This window comes from Haliotis rufescens, unplaced genomic scaffold (genome assembly GCF_023055435.1).
Source record: "Haliotis rufescens isolate VD_foot unplaced genomic scaffold, xgHalRufe1.0.p SCAF_13, whole genome shotgun sequence".
NCBI lineage: Eukaryota > Metazoa > Mollusca > Gastropoda > Lepetellida > Haliotidae > Haliotis > Haliotis rufescens.
In genome coordinates, this window is record NW_025963813.1 from 25720950 (window position 1) to 25738258 (window position 17309).

The window sequence follows — 17309 nt, forward strand, 5'->3', positions numbered from 1 at the left end:
AGGGGGGCACAGGATGTGGAGGTATAGGGGGCACAGGATGTGGAGGTATAGGGTGGGGCAAAGGATGTGGAGGTATAGGGGGCACAGGATGTGGAGGTATAGGGGGGCACAGGATGTGGAGTTATAGGGGGGCACAGGATGTGGAGGTATAGGGGGGCACAGGATGTGGAGGTATAGGTTGGGGCCCAGGATGTGGAGGTATAGGGGGGCACAGGATGTGGAGGTATAGGGGGGGGCACAGGATGTGGAGTTATAGGGGGGGGCACAGGATGTGGAGGTATGGGGGGGGGCACAGGGTGAACAGAGGGCAGGTGGAGGTATCAGATGGGGCGATGTTGGGTGTTGAGTGTATGTGATGGTGGGTGGGAATATGGGTGAGGAGTGAGGGTTGAAGGTATTGGGTCAATGGTTATCGGTGGAGTGTGGTGGGCGGGTGTGAGAGGTTAAAGGGTGTTTGCCCAAGTGTGTTAGGGTGAGGGTGAGAGTTGGGTGTGTGTTGGGGATGAGCGTGTGTGTTTGGGGTGAGTATGTGTGTTGGGGTGAGCGTATTTATTGGGGGTGAGTGTGTGTGTTGGGGGTGAATATGTGTGTTGGGGTGAGCGTGTGTGTTGGGGGTGAGTGTGTGTGTTGGGTGTAAGCGTGTGTGTTGGGGATGAGCGTTTGTGTTGGGGGTGAGTGTGTGTGTTGGCGGTGAGTGTGTGTGTTGGGGGTGAGTGTGTGTGTTGGGGGTGAGCGTGTGTGTTGGGGTTGAGCGTGTGTGTTGGGGTGAGTGTGTGTGTTGGGGGTGAGCGTGTGTGTTGGGGGTGAGTGTGTGTGTTGGAGGTGAGTGTGTGTGTTGGGGGTGAGCGTGTGTGTTGGGGGTGAGTGTGTGTGTTGGGGGTGAGCGTGTGTGTTGGGGTTGAGCGTGTGTGTTGGGGTGAGTGTGTGTGTTGGGGGTGAGCGTGTGTGTTGGGGGTGAGTGTGTGTGTTGGGGGTGAGCGTGTGTGTTGGGGGTGAGTGTGTGTGTTGGGGGTGAGTGTGTGTGTTGGGGGTGAGTGTGTGTGTTGGGGGTGAGTGTGTGTGTTGGGGGTGAGTGTGTGTGTTGGGGGTGAGTGTGTGTGTTGGGGTTGAGTGTGTGTGTTGGGGTGAGTGTGTGTGTTGGGGGTGAGCGTGTGTGTTGGGGGTGAGTGTGTGTGTTGGGAGTGAGTGTGTGTGTTGGGGGTGAGCGTGTGTGTGTTGGGGGTGAGTGTGTGTATTGGGGGTGAGTGTGTGTGTTGGGTGTGAGCGTGTGTGTTGGGAGTGAGTATGTGTGTTGGGGGATAGTGTGTGTGTTGGGTGTGAGCGTGTGTATTGGGGGTGAGTATGTGTGTTGGGGTTGAGTGTGTGTGTTTGGTGTGAGCGTGTGTATTGGGGTTGAGTATGTGTATTGGGGGTGAGTATGTGTGTGGGTGTGAGCGTGTGTATTAGGGGTGAGTGTGTTTTGGGGTTGAGCATGTCTGTTTGGGGTGAGCGTGTGTGTTGGGTGTGAGCGCGTGTATTGGGGGTGAGTGTGTGTGTTGGGGGTGAGTATGTGTGTTAGGCGTGAGTGTGTGTGTTGGGCGTGGGTGTGTGTGTTGGGTGTGAGTGTGTGTTGGGGTGAGTGTGTGTTTTGGGGGATGAGTGTGTGTGTTAGGCGTGAGTGTGTGTGTTGGGGGTGAGTGTGTTTGTTGGGGGTGAGTGTGTGTGTGTTGGGTGTGAGTATATGTGTTGGGGCTGAGTGAGTGTGTTGGGGGTGAGTATGTGTGTTGGGGGTGAGTGTGTGTGTTGGGGGTGAGTATGTGTGTTGGGGGTGAGCGTGTGTGTTGGGGGTGAGTATATGTGTTGGGGCTGAGTGTGTGTGTTGGGGGTGAGTATGTGTGTGTTGGGGTGAGTGTGTGTGTTGGGGGTGAGTATGTGTGTTGGGGGTGAGTATGTGTGTTGGGGGTGAGTGTGTGTGTTGGGGGTGAGTGTGTGTGTTGGGGGTGAGTATGTGTGTTGGGGGTGAGTATGTGTGTTGGGGGTGAGCGTGTGTGTTGGGGGTGAGTGTGTGTGTTGGGGGTGAGCGTGTGTGTTGGGGGTGAGCGTGTGTGTTGGGGGTGATTATGTGTGTTGGGGGTGAGTATGTGTGTTGGGGTTGAGTGTGTGTGTTGGGGTGAGTATGTGTTTTGGGGGTGAGCGTGTGTGTTGGGGGTGAGTGTGTGTGTTGGGGGTGAGCGTGTGTGTTGGGGGTGAGTATGTGTGTTGGGGGTGAGTATGTGTATTTGGGTGAGTGTGTGTGTTGGGGGTGAGTGTGTGTGTTGGGGGTGAGTGTGTGTGTTTGGGTGAGTGTGTGTGTTGGGGGTGAGTGTGTGTGTTGGGGGTGAGTGTGTGTGTTTGGGTGAGTGTGTGTTTTGGGGGTGAGTGTGTGTGTTTGGGTGAGTGTGTGTGTTGGGGGTGAGTGTGTGTTGGGGGTGAGTGTGTGTGTTTGGGTGAGTGTGTGTGTTGGGGGTGAGTATGTGTGTTGGGGGTGAGTGTGTGTGTTGGGGGTGAGCGTGTGTGTTGGGAGTGAGTATGTGTGTTGGGGGTGAGTATGTGTATTTGGGGTGAGTGTGTGTGTTGGGGGTGAGTGTGTGTGTTTGGGTGAGTGTGTGTGTTGGGGGTGAGTATGTGTGTTGGGGGTGAGTATGTGTATTTTGGGTGAGTGTGTGTGTTGGGGGTGAGTGTGTGTGTTTGGGTGAGTGTGTGTGTTGGGGGTGAGTGTGTGTGTTTGGGGTGAGTATGTGTGTTTGGGGTGAGTGTGTGTGTTGGGGGTGAGCATGTGTGTCAGGCTATCATCACAAATATTCAAGAAACCTTTAGATACAGCAATGTTTAGCTTCTTACAATTCTAAGTTTAAAAAAATCATCAATATCATAAACAAGAGTAATCCGAAGATGACATATCCCCCAGACGTGGCATGTCGGTAAACTGTGTGTGCCTTCAAATGTATTTAGATTGGCAAGGAAATCTTTTTCCTTGATGCCAAAACTAGAAATATAATGAAGGTTATTAAATATTGGTTCATGTAGCTCACTTTCTGATGATATCATGAAATTGTAATAACAATAACTTCGCAGATTCGCATATGAATAGCTCTGTAGTAGCCTCATGACACAAATGCATAAAGAGAATGTACTAGGTTATGTAGCTCACATCATATATAGTATATGATATCGGTAAATAGTGCACCTTAGAATTATATGTCAGGGGCTACAAATTAAAAAGATTAAAATCTATAAATAACAAACTGCACTACTAGTGAACATGATTGATATGTGCATAAAGTTTGGTGAATCTCTGTCGCATGGTTTAGAAGATATGCTCCATCAATTTTCAATTTAAATGGAAAAAAGAAAAAAAAAGAAAAATCTGTTAATAGCAAAGGCACCACTACATAACCTGCTTGATAGGTGTAAAAACTTTTGAGAAGCTAAGTTGTATGGTTTAGGAGATATAGTCCGGACAACAGCACTACCCTCAAATTTCCCTTCATCATATTTCCATGGAAACGACAAAAATATAAAATTCTAAAATCTCTAAATAGCAAAAAGCACTTCTACTGAGCCTGATTGTTAAGTGTACCAAGTTTTGTGAAGCTAGGTTGTACGGTTTAGGAGATATGCTCCGGACAAGAGCAGTACCCTCAAATTTCCTAAGTTTATCATATTTCCATGGAAACGACAAAAATATAAAATTCAAAAAATCTCTTAATAGCAAAAGGCACTCCTACTGAGCCTGATTGGTAAGTGTACCGAGTTTTGGGAAGCTCGGTTGTACGGTTTAGGAAATATGCTCAGGACAAGAGCAGTACCCTAAAATTTCCTAAGTTCATCATATTTCCATGGAAATGACAAAAAAAAAGAAGTCTGTTGAAATTTTCACACATATTATGAGAATCAAAGACCAATAACAAGGTTGAGAGATCCTCAACAAAACATATCGCCTGCCACAGTTTTTGGTACACGGCATCTATGTATGTGGAGGTAATACAACTATCTCCACAATGGATGTCCAGATCACTGACAACACTAAGGATATAGCCATGTATAGGACATTGATCCCCAGCTGGAAGGAGCTTTATCAAATACATTCTTATATCAAATTTAGCTAAGCATGTGGGGCTTGTCGATAATTCAACATACAAAGGGTCTGTCTATTTCGGACAAGGTTGAAGTCAAATGTACCCCAATTGATGAAAAGTCTCTAGAAATGAACTGCCTAGTCACATCTCACCAAAACATTTTCAAACAATAGACATAGCCTTCTAGCCTTCTGGAAGTATAGGAAGACTACTACAGCTGGTGTGGTTTGGTGAAATGGAGACAATCACAGGGTACACCTGAAGGGTATCAGCGCTCCTGCTTCAAAGGGTTGCTGTTTTCATTACGTGTGTACATAGCTCTTGAAATGGGAGACGGTTTTCTTCATGAATGATAGGTCTGAGATAATCTTGACAGATCAGCAACAATGACCAACACATCACTTTTTTTAATGTTTTCCCTTTTCACAGGTATTTTTAGAAGGAATCCATCTACTGCAATGGTGTGAAGTCAGATTTCAGCTGAGAGTAACTGTTTACAGTCAAAAATTAAATACAACTATCTTCTAATTACTTCCTCCAAGACAAAAACTAGAATTCCCTTTTCAACATAGAACACATGAGAAAATCATTATTATCATGATTATAGCTAAACAAAACAAAAGCACTGAGACTTGATGCATTCAGCTAAACATATTAATGAATCCTACTCCCAGCTATACATGCTATAAAACAGTACACAACTATCGATCATCATCATCAACAGGAATGTTTTGTTTACTCTTAACATGCTTAAGTCAACCGTAACTATGATCCCTTTTCCATGGGATGATTTACTGAAAGTTGCTGTATCAGGCACTGGTTCACTTGCACGTATTACAGTCAGTCTCCCGACATGAATCACTGCCACATTACAGTGGTCACACTCCACTTCATACAAGGTGCAAATAAATACACTTTTTCTGACTCATAACACTGATGAGCTTCCAAGCGGATCATTCATGTCCCTAGCCAGGTGAGCTGTTAATAGGCAACAAATAGACCAATTTTCAACGATCTGGCAACATGGCAGTGTTGGGCTGGTGTCAGTGTGGTTGAAGGGAACATGTAATTGCCTGCAGGTCTCCGGGGTTCTTACATGCACAGAAGAGCTCCTCACATACCGGAAAATGAAGGAAGGGTCAAGCCATTAGGTTCTTTCAACTAAATGTGAAGATGGTAAATCTGTCGGGTGCACTGCGGCTTAGTTCTAAAGACTACAGACGGTGACATTGAAAACAACCCCCAGACCACTTTATCCAGCAGCTTCAGCCACCTGGAATACCTGAAACAGCATTACTTCATCTGTCTCATATAACACAGAAATTACCTTCAGATGCCAAGATAACTTCACATTGTCTATCATTAGCTTGTTGCGGAGACTGCTCGTGGCACCATCACAGCAATGGTAGCTTTAAGGACCATATGGGTCTTAGGTGAGAAAAACCTTCCACAACAAATAACCATACATTCTGCTTGTGTACAGACGCCAATTTCAATGGAATCAGAAATTGAAAATGATGATCACTAATTTATAGCCAAAGGAATGTTTGATCATATTACTGTTTATCTTTGGAAATATCAATAAGTTACCAATTTCTCCATTTCACTAAAGATGTCAAACCCTTCAACATGCTTAAAGTTTTAAACTGTTTATTCCAAAAGCAAAAATAGAATATTTAGCATATCTATTTCATCTATATAAAAAAAATCAAAGAAACCAAATACCCATAAATTCTCACTCCATGTAGGCTACATAGTATCACTGATACGAAAGGCAAAGTCCCCCTCCCCATTCAAGATGGGTGGTACCAAGACTAACATCTCCAGGCGGCTGCTACTAAAGAGTAACATCTCTCCCTCCTCCAGGTGGGTGCTACCAAGGACTAACCATCTCCAGGTGGCTGCTACCAAGGACTAACCATCTCCAGGTGGCTGCTACCAAGGACTAACCATCTCCAGGTGGGTGCTACCAAGGACTAACCATCTCCAGGTGGGTGCTACCAAGGACTAACCATCTCCAGATGGGTGCTACCAAGGACTAACCATCTCAAGGTGGGTGCTACAAAGGACTAACCATCTCAAGGTGGCTGCTACCAAGGACTAACCATCTCTAGGTGGCTGCTACCAAGGACTAACCATCTCCAGATGGGTGCTACCAAGGACTAACCATCTCAAGGTGGGTGCTACCAAGGACTAACCATCTCAAGGTGGGTGCTACCAAGGACTAACCATCTCAAGGTGGGTGCTACCAAGGACTAACCATCTCTAGGTGGCTGCTACCAAGGACTAACCATCTCAAGGTGGGTGCTACCAAGGACTAACCATCTCAAGGTGGCTGCTACCAAGGACTAACCATCTCAAGGTGGGTGCTACCAAGGACTAACCATCTCAAGGTGGGTGCTACCAAGGACTAACCATCTCCAGGTGGGTGCTACCAAGGACTAACCATCTCAAGGTGGGTACTACCAAGGACTAACCATCTCAAGGTGGGTACTACCAAGGACTAACCATCTCAAGGTGGGTGCTACCAAGGACTAACCATCTCCAGGTGGGTACTACCAAGGACTAACCATCTCCAGGTGGGTGCTACTAAAGAGTAACATGTCTCCCTCCTCCAGATGGGTGCTACCAAGGACTAACCATCTCCAGGTGGCTGCTTCCAAGGACTAACCATCTCCAGGTGGGTGCTACCAAGGACTAACCATCTCCAGGTGGGTGCTACCAAGGACTAACCATCTCCAGGTGGGTGCTACCAAGGACTTACCATCTCAAGGTGGCTGCTACCAAGGACTAACCATCTCCAAATGGGTGGTACCAAGGACTAACCATCTCCAAATGGGTGGTACAAAGGACTAACCATCTCAAGGTGGGTGCTACCAAGGACTAACAATCTCCAGGTGGGTACTACCAAGGACTAACCATCTCCAGGTGGGTGCTACCAAGGACTTACCATCTCAAGGTGGGTGCTACCAAGGACTAACCATCTCCAGGTGGGTGCTACTAAAGAGTAACATCTCTCCCTCCTCCAGGTGGGTGCTACCAAGGACTAACCATCTCCAGGTGGGTGCTACAAAGGACTAACCATCTCCAGGTGGCTGCTACCAAGGACTAACCATCTCCAGGTGGGTGCTACCAAGGACTAACCATCTCAAGGTGGGTGCTACCAAGGACTAACCATCTCAAGGTGGGTGCTACCAAGGACTAACCATCTCCAGGCGGCTGCTACTAAAGAGTAACATCTCTCCCTCCTCCAGGTGGGTGCTACCAAGGACTAACCATCTCAAGGTGGGTTCTACCAAGGACTTACCATCCCAAGGTGGGTGCTACCAAGGACTAACCATCTCCAGGTGGCTGCTACCAAGGATTAACCATCTCCAGGTGGGTGCTACCAAGGACTAACCATCTCCAGGTGGGTGCTACCAAGGACTAACCATCTCAAGGTGGGTGCTACTAAGGACTAACCATCTCCAGGTGGGTGCTACCAAGGACTAACGATCTCCAGGTGGGTGCTACCAAGGACTAACCATCTCCAGGTGGGTTCTACCAAGGACTTACCATCTCCAAATGGGTGGTACCAAGGACTAACCATCTCCAGATGGGTGCTACCATGGATTAACCATCTCAAGGTGACTGCTACCAAGGACTAACCATCTCCAGATGGGTGGTACCAAGGACTAACCATCTCCAGGTGGATGCTACCAAGGACTTACCATCTCCAGGTGGGTGCTACCAAGGACTTACCATCTCCAGGTGGGTGCTACCAAGGACTTACCATCTCCAGGTGGGTGCTACCAAGGACTAACCATCTCCAGGTGGGTGCTACCAAGGACTTACCATCTCCAGGTGGGTGCTACCAAGGACTAACCATCTCCAGGTGGGTGCTACCAAGGACTTACCATCTCCAGGTGGGTGCTACCAAGGACTAACCATCTCCAGGTGGCTGCTACCAAGGACTAACCATCTCAAGGTGGCTGCTACCAAGGACTAACCATCTCAAGGTGGGTGCTACCAAGGACTAACCATCTACAGATGGGTGCTACCATGGATTAACCATCTCCAGGTGACTGCTACCAAGGACTAACCATCTCCAGATGGGTGGTACCAAGGACTAACCATCTCAAGGTGGGTGCTACCAAGGACTAACCATCTCCAGGTGGGTGCTACCAAGGACTTACCATCTCCAGGTGGGTGCTACCAAGGACTAACCATCTCCAGATGGGTGCTACCAAGGACTAACACCTCATCTACTCAACATAACATAACTAAAATGGACAGAAATATCATCAAAATGACAGCATGCTATCAGAAGTATGTGGGTCACTGTGACTTGATAGCAGCCCACATTTCCCTGGGTGCTATCTATTGTATTGTAATGTGACGTCAAAATAAGCATGTGTCTTGTTTGTGACATCATCCATTATTGTTCTATTACATTATTTTGGAAATCAAAGGCCTCTGTTGTGAAGTTTTCAATATAACCACAAAATTTATGCTGCCGTTTGTTGTTTGGGGATAAGGTTCAACTCTTATCCATTTGATCTATAACTACCGTAACAGTATGTTTCAGGGCATTGTCATTAGCAGAAGCCCCGGGCCTGGTTAACTGCCGCCTTCATCTGGCAGTTCATGGCAGACCTGCAGACCTCAGGCTTCTGCAAATGATATCGCCCTGAAAAATAACATAACTGTTATATTACCCTGTCTTACAGTGTTCAGCACTGCTGGCATATACGGTAGGTGATACAACTATGTCAGATTGTATTATTTCTCTTCACTTTGAACATATTTTCATCGGTGCTGGTTATACTTTCACTACATGAAGAAAACAATCAGAAATTTCAGGAAAATAAAGTCACTCCTGCTCTTCATTTCCAGATGCACGGAAATCCTCCCATTTCATAGCCATATGTGTTTCTCATATCCATATGTGTTTCTGCACTGTTGACCGAGACAGCAGAGTTCAGCACAGCAGAAACACAATACCAGCAGTTGCAGTATGGGTTGGACTAAACAAATGGAATTCAAAGCTTCAACATAATGGCCTACGATACTGTTTCTAATTTCAACTTGAGTGACTTCACAGTGTGTAGGCCTGGATGTTGAGAGAGAGAGAGAGTTGTTGGACCTGAGTGACCTTTACTCATGGCTAGAATTTACATGAAGGCTGTGCAGTTATTTGAAGCAAGAAATGAAATGAATTTAAAGAAATTATTCACCATTAGATAAATAATTCTACTTTAAAACAGAAATATGCACGCACGCCAAACTGTTTCACTGTATGTGTATTAAATTCATGTTGATTACAAAAGGCAGGAATGTATGCTTGTCAGTTTCAACCTTCCTATCATATAATAAGGCCGCCTCCATGGTCTAGCAGATATAGTATCTGCCTGGAGACCAGAGGGTTGGGGATTCGATCCCCGACTGCATCATACCAAAAGACATCACAGGATGGTACTTGTTACCCTGTCTGGCGCTTATCATTTAGGGGGATAAAGTAAGGACTGGTCGGCTCGAAGTCAGTACACCGTGTCAGAGTGGAGTATCCATGTTAAACTGCAGCATGGTATCTCAGTGGGCTAAAACAAGGACTGGTCGGCTCAAAAGTCAGTACACTGTGTCAGTGGGGTATCCATGTTAAACTGCAGCATGGTATCTCAGTGGGCTAAAACAAGGACTGGTCGGCTTTGAGTCAGTACACTGTGTCAGAGTGGGGTATCCATGTTAAACTGCAGCATGGTATCTCAGTGGGCTAAAACAAGGACTGGTCGGCTCGGAGTCAGTACACTGTGTCAGTGTGGGGTATCCATGTTAAACTGCAGCATGGTATCTCAGTGGGCTAAAACAAGGACTGGTCGGCTTTGAGTCAGTACACTGTGTCAGAGTGGGGTATCCATGTTAAACTGCAGCATGGTATCTCAGTGGGCTAAAACAAGGACTGGTTGGCTCGGAGTCAGTACACTGTGTCAGTGGGGTATCCATGTTAAACTGCAGCATGGTATCTCAGTGGGCTAAAACAAGGACTGGTCGGCTTGAAGTCAGTACACTGTGTCAGAGTGGGGTATCCATGTTAAACTGCAGCATGGTATCTCTGTGGGCCAAAACAAGGACTGGTCAGCTCGAAGTCAGTACACTGTGTCAGTGGGGTATCCATGTTAAACTGCAGCATGGTATCTCTGTGGGCTAAAACAAGGACTGGTCGGCTCGAAGTCAGTACACTGTGTCAGTGGGGTATCCATGTTAAACTGCAGCATGGTATCTCTGTGGGCTAAAACAAGGACTGGTCGGCTCGAAGTCAGTACACTGTGTCAGTGGGGTATCCATGTTAAACTGCAGCATGGTATCTCTGTGGGCTAAAACAAGGACTGGTCGGCTCAGAGTCAGTACACTGTGTCAGAGTGGGGTATCCATGTTAAACTGCAGCATGGTATCTCTGTGGGCTTGTGCTACAAAACTGGATTACCGGTAGTCTGGACTAGTACAAGCAGCCACACACACACACACACACACACACACACACACATGTACATCACTATATAAGTGCAATAATCCTGAACGTGACGTTAAACCACATTTCACCTCAACCCATCTAAGATGATGCAGTTAACACCTGCAGTTCTCGTTATCTCAGGTGTGGCTAGATTACTGAGTCTAGATCATGTAGATTTCACTGCAATTTCACATATTCTGTAAATGCAGTAATCTTTGTAAGCGGGCAACTCCATGTTCAGATGTGCACTGCCCTCGTATGGTTAAGACCACGTTGGTAATGGTTTGCTAACTAATACGTGGAGAGGACTGGATGCATGAAACACAAATATTGTCTGGAGTGTTGTATTTGTATTCTTGTTCAAGCAAGAAGTTACCTTGACCTGTTAATCTAACACTCAAGGAGCCTGAAGGAGACATGGACAATTAGTGCTAGTCTTAATGGCTCTAAAGACTAACCTTCACCTTCAACTGACCTCTGACCTGTTAGGACATGATGAGTCTAAGGTTTCAAAACTTTGAAATTTGATAAATGTTTCACATAATCACTTCACTGATGTCAAACATACCATATTGATTTTATCATTTGTATTTAATTTCAGTTAAAGATAACAAAGAGTTCACTTACAAAAACAAAAAACAGAATTTGAAGAAATTGTGTCAAATCAAATCTAGGTAGTATTAAACATTGAAATCATCAAACATCATACACGATCATTGATCAACCAGTTCAATCATCAGAACAAAACGTCAATAGTATCACTCGATCCATACTGGATTGCAAACTGATTGAAACATTGAATATGTACACTGTTAATTTTCTCACATCATGGTACATATTTATACCAATAAAGACACTGTGATGCTCTCATGCAAATGTTAAAATCTAATTTAAAATCAAAAGTCCTGAACACCTATATAAACTTCATTTAAGATTTTCTTGATGTAAATCTCATGACAGTTTCTGTCATCAAGACATCTATAAAAAATAAAATGGTGTGTTTTCTTTGCTAAATAATTCTGAGTAGTTGTTCTGAAAGTGTTTAATAATTTACCTGAACATGCCTTGTGACTATTGATCTTAGTTCCCGAAGTTAAACAATCAATAATCAATGTTGACAACAACCTGGGTACCTCTATTTGTTTATTTGTTTATGTGTTCCATGATTACAGCAATTCTTTGTCTGAGCACAGAAATGTTTATCAATGAGAACAATTATTTTCTCTGTCTTTTTACATTGCAGACTGTCATACATTTAGAAAGTCGTATATTAAAATCATCATGTACTGTTGACAAGATGGGTCAATTTAAATAAAAATAGTTAATTGTAAAAAATAACAAGGTTTGAATTTGCGTGTCTGACCATAGTATTCTTCAATCCCATCTACCTGTTGTACATCTAACACTAACTACTTGTCACCTGCCTGTCTATCTGTCTGTGTGTGGTACAAATGTCAGGTGAGAGCCGACTTACCTGTGTCGCACCTGTGCGAGTCCCGGAATACTTCAAAGGATACAGGATAAACACGCGACAAGAGATGATATTGATACCTAACTCATAATAACAGGCATGGATATTGTGACACATGACAAATCAAGATCTCGGTACACATTTTCTCTACAAAATAACATTTCACGTAAGGTTTATAAAACTAAACAAATAAACAGGTATAGGCCTAATTTACGATAGAAAATTCACTCCGAAATTTCAAAACCACACACCTGTACGCACCTTGAATTTTCAACGCTTGGGTCTTGTGTAATAACTATCCCACGCAAATGCTACACATCCGTAAACCAATCTTCTACACAGAGTCAAGAGCAAAACATCAACAAACAAATAAGTCCCATATCAAACTTGAATGTTCCGAAGACACTCCCGTGGGTACCGTACACCGCAAGGGCTATGGATAGAAGATATCGCTCAGCTCAAGCAATCAAAGTGAGGCTGTGACCCACTTTCTTGGTCAGTAGTGTGTTTACATGTTCAGGTGGAGACTTGGCCTGGATAAGACTCAGTATCAGTTCAGATCTGGACAAATCGCACGGGGTTTCCCAAGTGCTTGTTCTTTTGAGTAAGACCAGAATTTAGATTTTACTGTCGTATAAAGTTACAGAACTGACAATCAGATTGTTAATTCTAAATTAGCCTAATTATTCACAGCAAACGATTCATATATTTATATACTCTATGGTGATATAATACAACGCTTTCACTGAAATTTCACAATACTAATATCAAATCATAAATACGTAACGTTGTGATATTTTCCAATTCCATCGCTAGCTTCTTTACTGCAATACGGTTTTCAATAAAACGGAACTTCTATTGCATGAACATCGATATACCCTGATTTGTAAATGTCCAAAGACATACGAATACAGGGCTACTATCACACACGCTGCATTTTACACTGCATGAACAGACAACTGTCACATATAAGTCAACCATTTATTAGCAACACGTGTCTTTACGCAGGTACCAGGCAGGTTTGAATGCAATATGTAAGAGTGCATGGATTTAAGCACCCGTGACACGTGCAATGATCATCTGGTCTCCGACATGCACCGCTGCGTTTATTTACCGCACGTGCACAACACGATAAAATTTACACAGGTGTCTTATACCATTCAAAGTCATATGCCTCGAAATTATTACTATTATGAATGTGGGCGTGTGTGGGCGTGCACGCGCCTGTTTGGGGTGGGTGGGGCGTAGTGTATATCGTTGTATATATTACCGATATAGAGCGGGAGAAAGTTATGAACCAGAGACGAGTTTTTTAAATCACTACCACATAAATAATGCTATACTACCTGTATTATTAACACTTCATGACCAGCTGTAGTGGAGATGTGGCCTCTTTGAATATTTACACTGGTATACATTACGTCATGATTCGTGTATTACGTCAACAATGACAAGCTGTTGTATATTACGTCACGACTCATGTATTACGTCCACAATTACACGATATTATATATCACGTCATGACTCGTATTACGTCAACAATGACACGATGTTATATATTACGTCGTGACTCATGTATAACGTCAACAATGACAAGCTGTTCTATATTACGTCATGACTCATGTATAACGTCAACAATGACACGATATTATATATTACGTCATGTCTCATGTATAACGTCAGCAATGACACGATATTATATATTACACCATGACTCATGTATAACGTCAACAATGACAAGCTGGTATATATTACGTCATGGCTTATGTATTACGTCAACAATGACACGATGTTATATATTACGTCATGACACGTATAACGTCAACAATGACAAGCTGTTACATATTACGCCATGACTCATGTATTGCGTCAACAATGACATGCTGTTATATATTACGTCACGACTCATGTACTGCGTCAAAAGTGATAAGCTGTTATATATTACGTCATGGGTCATTTATTACGTCAACAATGACACAATGTTATATAATACGTCATGACGTATTACGTCAGCCTTGGCAAACTGTTATATATTACGTCATGACTCATGTATTACGTCAGCAATGACAAGCTGTTGTATTTTACGTCATGAATCTAGTATTACATCAACAATGGTGTGTTTGTTGTTTAACGCCGCATTCAGCAATAATCCAGCTATATGGACCAGACAATCCAGTGATTGACATCATGAGCATCGATCCACGCAATTGGGATACGATGACATGCATCATCCAAGTCAGCGAGCCTGACCACCCGATCCCTTTAGTCGCCTCTTACGACAAGCATAGTCGCCTTTTACAGCAAGCATAGTCGCCTTTTACGACAAGCATAGTCGCCTTTTACAGCAAGCATGGGTTGCTGGAGACCTATTCTCACTGGATTGTCCGGACCTTCACGGGGCGTCAACAATGGCGTCTGCATTACGCCAACAATACCATTAAACGTGTGACATCATTTTACACACTTGCTTGATACTTTGAACAATCTGCATAATATACTACTCAAAAGAAGTTAAAGAACATCCGATTTTTTCACATTTCTATAGTTAATCAGTCATGATATGACGGGTGTTCTGACAGATTAACTAAAGTCATATGGGTGAGTATAGTTTATCAATATTCAAGCAATATCACGGGGGTGGGGTGGGGGGTGGGGGCAGCAGAAATGGGCTTCACAAATTGTTCCCATGTCAGAAATCGAACCCGGGTCTTCAGCATGACGAGCGAACGCTTTAACCACTAGGCTACCTGACCGCCCCTAAAGTCATATGAAAAAATCGGGTGTTCTTTAACTTCTGTTGAATAGTGTACATAGTATATTGTCATTAATGCTTGTCCAAGTTGTACGTGTTAAAGTATAGTAACACACCAAGGCCAAGTTGTGACGATACACAATCAAGTACAGGGTGTCCGAACTGCGTGATGTACCCACGGTGTCATAGTTCCCATTGGCCCCCTGTACATTCCAGGTAAGAATAGGCACCAGGAACCTGTGCTGGTCGCAAGGGGCGACCTAATGAATCGGCTTGTCAGACGACGTGGTTGACTGCGTGTCATCGTATCTCGGCGGCGTGTGACATTGCTCACAATATCGATCACTGGATTGTCCGGTCCAAATTCGATGTCATATAGCTGCACAACAAACAAACATAGTTCCGACTGATCTTATACAGTATAGTATGTTGTTTGACTGCAGATTTGTAAGGTGTTGTTCAAAATGTCTTTCGCAGTAACATTGTATACAGATACCTGTTCATGTACACTGATGTCGGGCCACTAGATTTTGTCATCATTTAAATTGCGCCAAAATATTACTCTTAAGTTTCAAAACTTTAATAAATATCACTCACTCACTCCATTGTTGTTTCTCTGTGAGCAGGTTGACGATACAAGGGAGATAATCACTGTATGCCCTAGCAGCCCCGGCCTGTGTAAATGTACGGTTGTTTGGCTGCGGGAGGAGTACTCGGTACAGTTATGTCAGACTAGTTGATTCAACAAGTGGGTGACATTTCAAACCATGGCGCAGTACTTGCAGGTGAACCTTACCTGTAGTTTCCTGGGTCAAACACCTCGAAGAGCGCTATTATACAAGGAAAATGCCAACATCCCGCACTTTCCACGACTCTTCCAGCTTTGTCACGCGTGTTTGTCCTTGTCATTTACTCCTGGTGCATCACTATATGGAATATTCAAGTCATTGAGTGTCGTGCATAGGGGGCTTACACGGGGCTATAAACTGGATAAGAGTTTGTTTCAGTGATTTGTTAACCATTAATATTACGTTTTGAACTGATGTGGTATATATTAATTTTGATTCCAATCTTCAATACAAAAAAAAAACATGTTTCATAGTACATGTCTAATATGATCTGGTGGTGTGGTTTCCTCTATGTACCTTCAACTGGGGATGCGAGATGACGCCATCAGTAACTGCTTGTCTATAGTGGTGGTGTTGTCGAAGAGTTTCTGATCCTGTAGTGAAATTGTTCCTTTGGGCTTGGGCGGTGGGGTAGCCAGTGGTTAAAGCGTTCGCTCGTCACGCCGAGTTCCTGGGTTCGATTCCCCACAAGGGATCCAATATGTGAAGCCCATTTCTGGTGTTCTCTGCCGTGATACTGCTGGAAGATTGCTAAAAGCGGCGTAAATCCATACTCACTCCTCTGTACTACGTTTCTTCGGGAACAGTTACTCCCAATGAACAGTTTTTTGGTGAAGCTTTCCATAATACATTTACACTGGGAAAATTTGTGTGGAACCGATCATTGTTGACAATGTCCTATCTAGATGCAGCCACATGTACCCGTTGATAGAGGTGCGAAGCGACACAAGTTTTATTTAGAATACAAGCGTGTGTTTATATGAACCTGACACTGAAGAATCTGTAACACTTGCTTCATATGCAATAAACTGGCACGAGTTGTAAATGTAGGGGGTTTATTCTGACGCTAACAGCGTCGGACGTCCTACAACTGCTGAAATCTGGGGATTGTAGGTGCGCTTCACGAACTCAATGCCATATTGTCATTGACGGGAGACGAACTGATTTCACACATCCTAAAGTAACTGATACTATTCTTGTTTATTTAGCATGGGGTGAAACTGTTGTGGGCATTCTGTTGCGGTAATATTACGATAGTGTGATGAGTATCTATACCTTCTAACAATGTAGATTTACCGGCAGTATTCGACACGATGTCATGTCCCGGTATATCGACATTTTGTCTTCCAGATCAATGTAAGAGGTGAAATCCAGTAAGAATGTGTACCTATGTGTACATGTAATGGTTAAAACAGACCCTGCCTCCTCGTTAAAACTATATACGCATAGTGCTGGTTTAATGAACTATATACGCATAGTGCTGGTTTAATGAACTATATACGCATAGTGCTGATTTAATGAACTATATACGTATAGTGCTGGTTTAATGAACTATATACGCATAGTGCTGGTTTAATGAACTATATACGCATAGTGCTGGTTTAATGAACTATATACGCATAGTGCTGGTTTAATGAACTATATACGCATAGTGCTGGTTTAATGAATGTTTGGTCGGAGCTGGGCCCATCCTGTTGAGGTTGGCCCGAAACTCTTGGAACGAATCTGAAATAACTGCTGGGTACAGGAGTGTGGTCCAAACACGCCCTTCCCACTGGCGGCTGCCTCAACCTGTGCCCGCCTCTGGTCATTGGGCCCCAAGTTGCATACTATCTTTCTGGCTGGATGAGCACTTGGCCGGATTGGAACA

General features: G+C 44.1%; 1 protein-coding gene across 2 annotated transcripts in view; it reads right to left on the minus strand.

Moving 5' to 3' along the window:
• Positions 1-12537, minus strand: part of LOC124110778 — a 63235-nt gene extending 50698 nt beyond the window's left edge. Inside the window, exon 1 of one of the 2 annotated variants that reach the window (XM_046470179.2) lies at positions 12320-12537. The gene's annotated coding sequence lies outside the window, so the exon portion shown is untranslated. Of the gene's footprint in view, positions 1-12309 lie in introns of both variants that reach the window. The other variant, XM_046470178.2, reaches the window with a different exon arrangement.
• Between the last annotated feature and the right edge of the window lie 4772 nt (positions 12538-17309).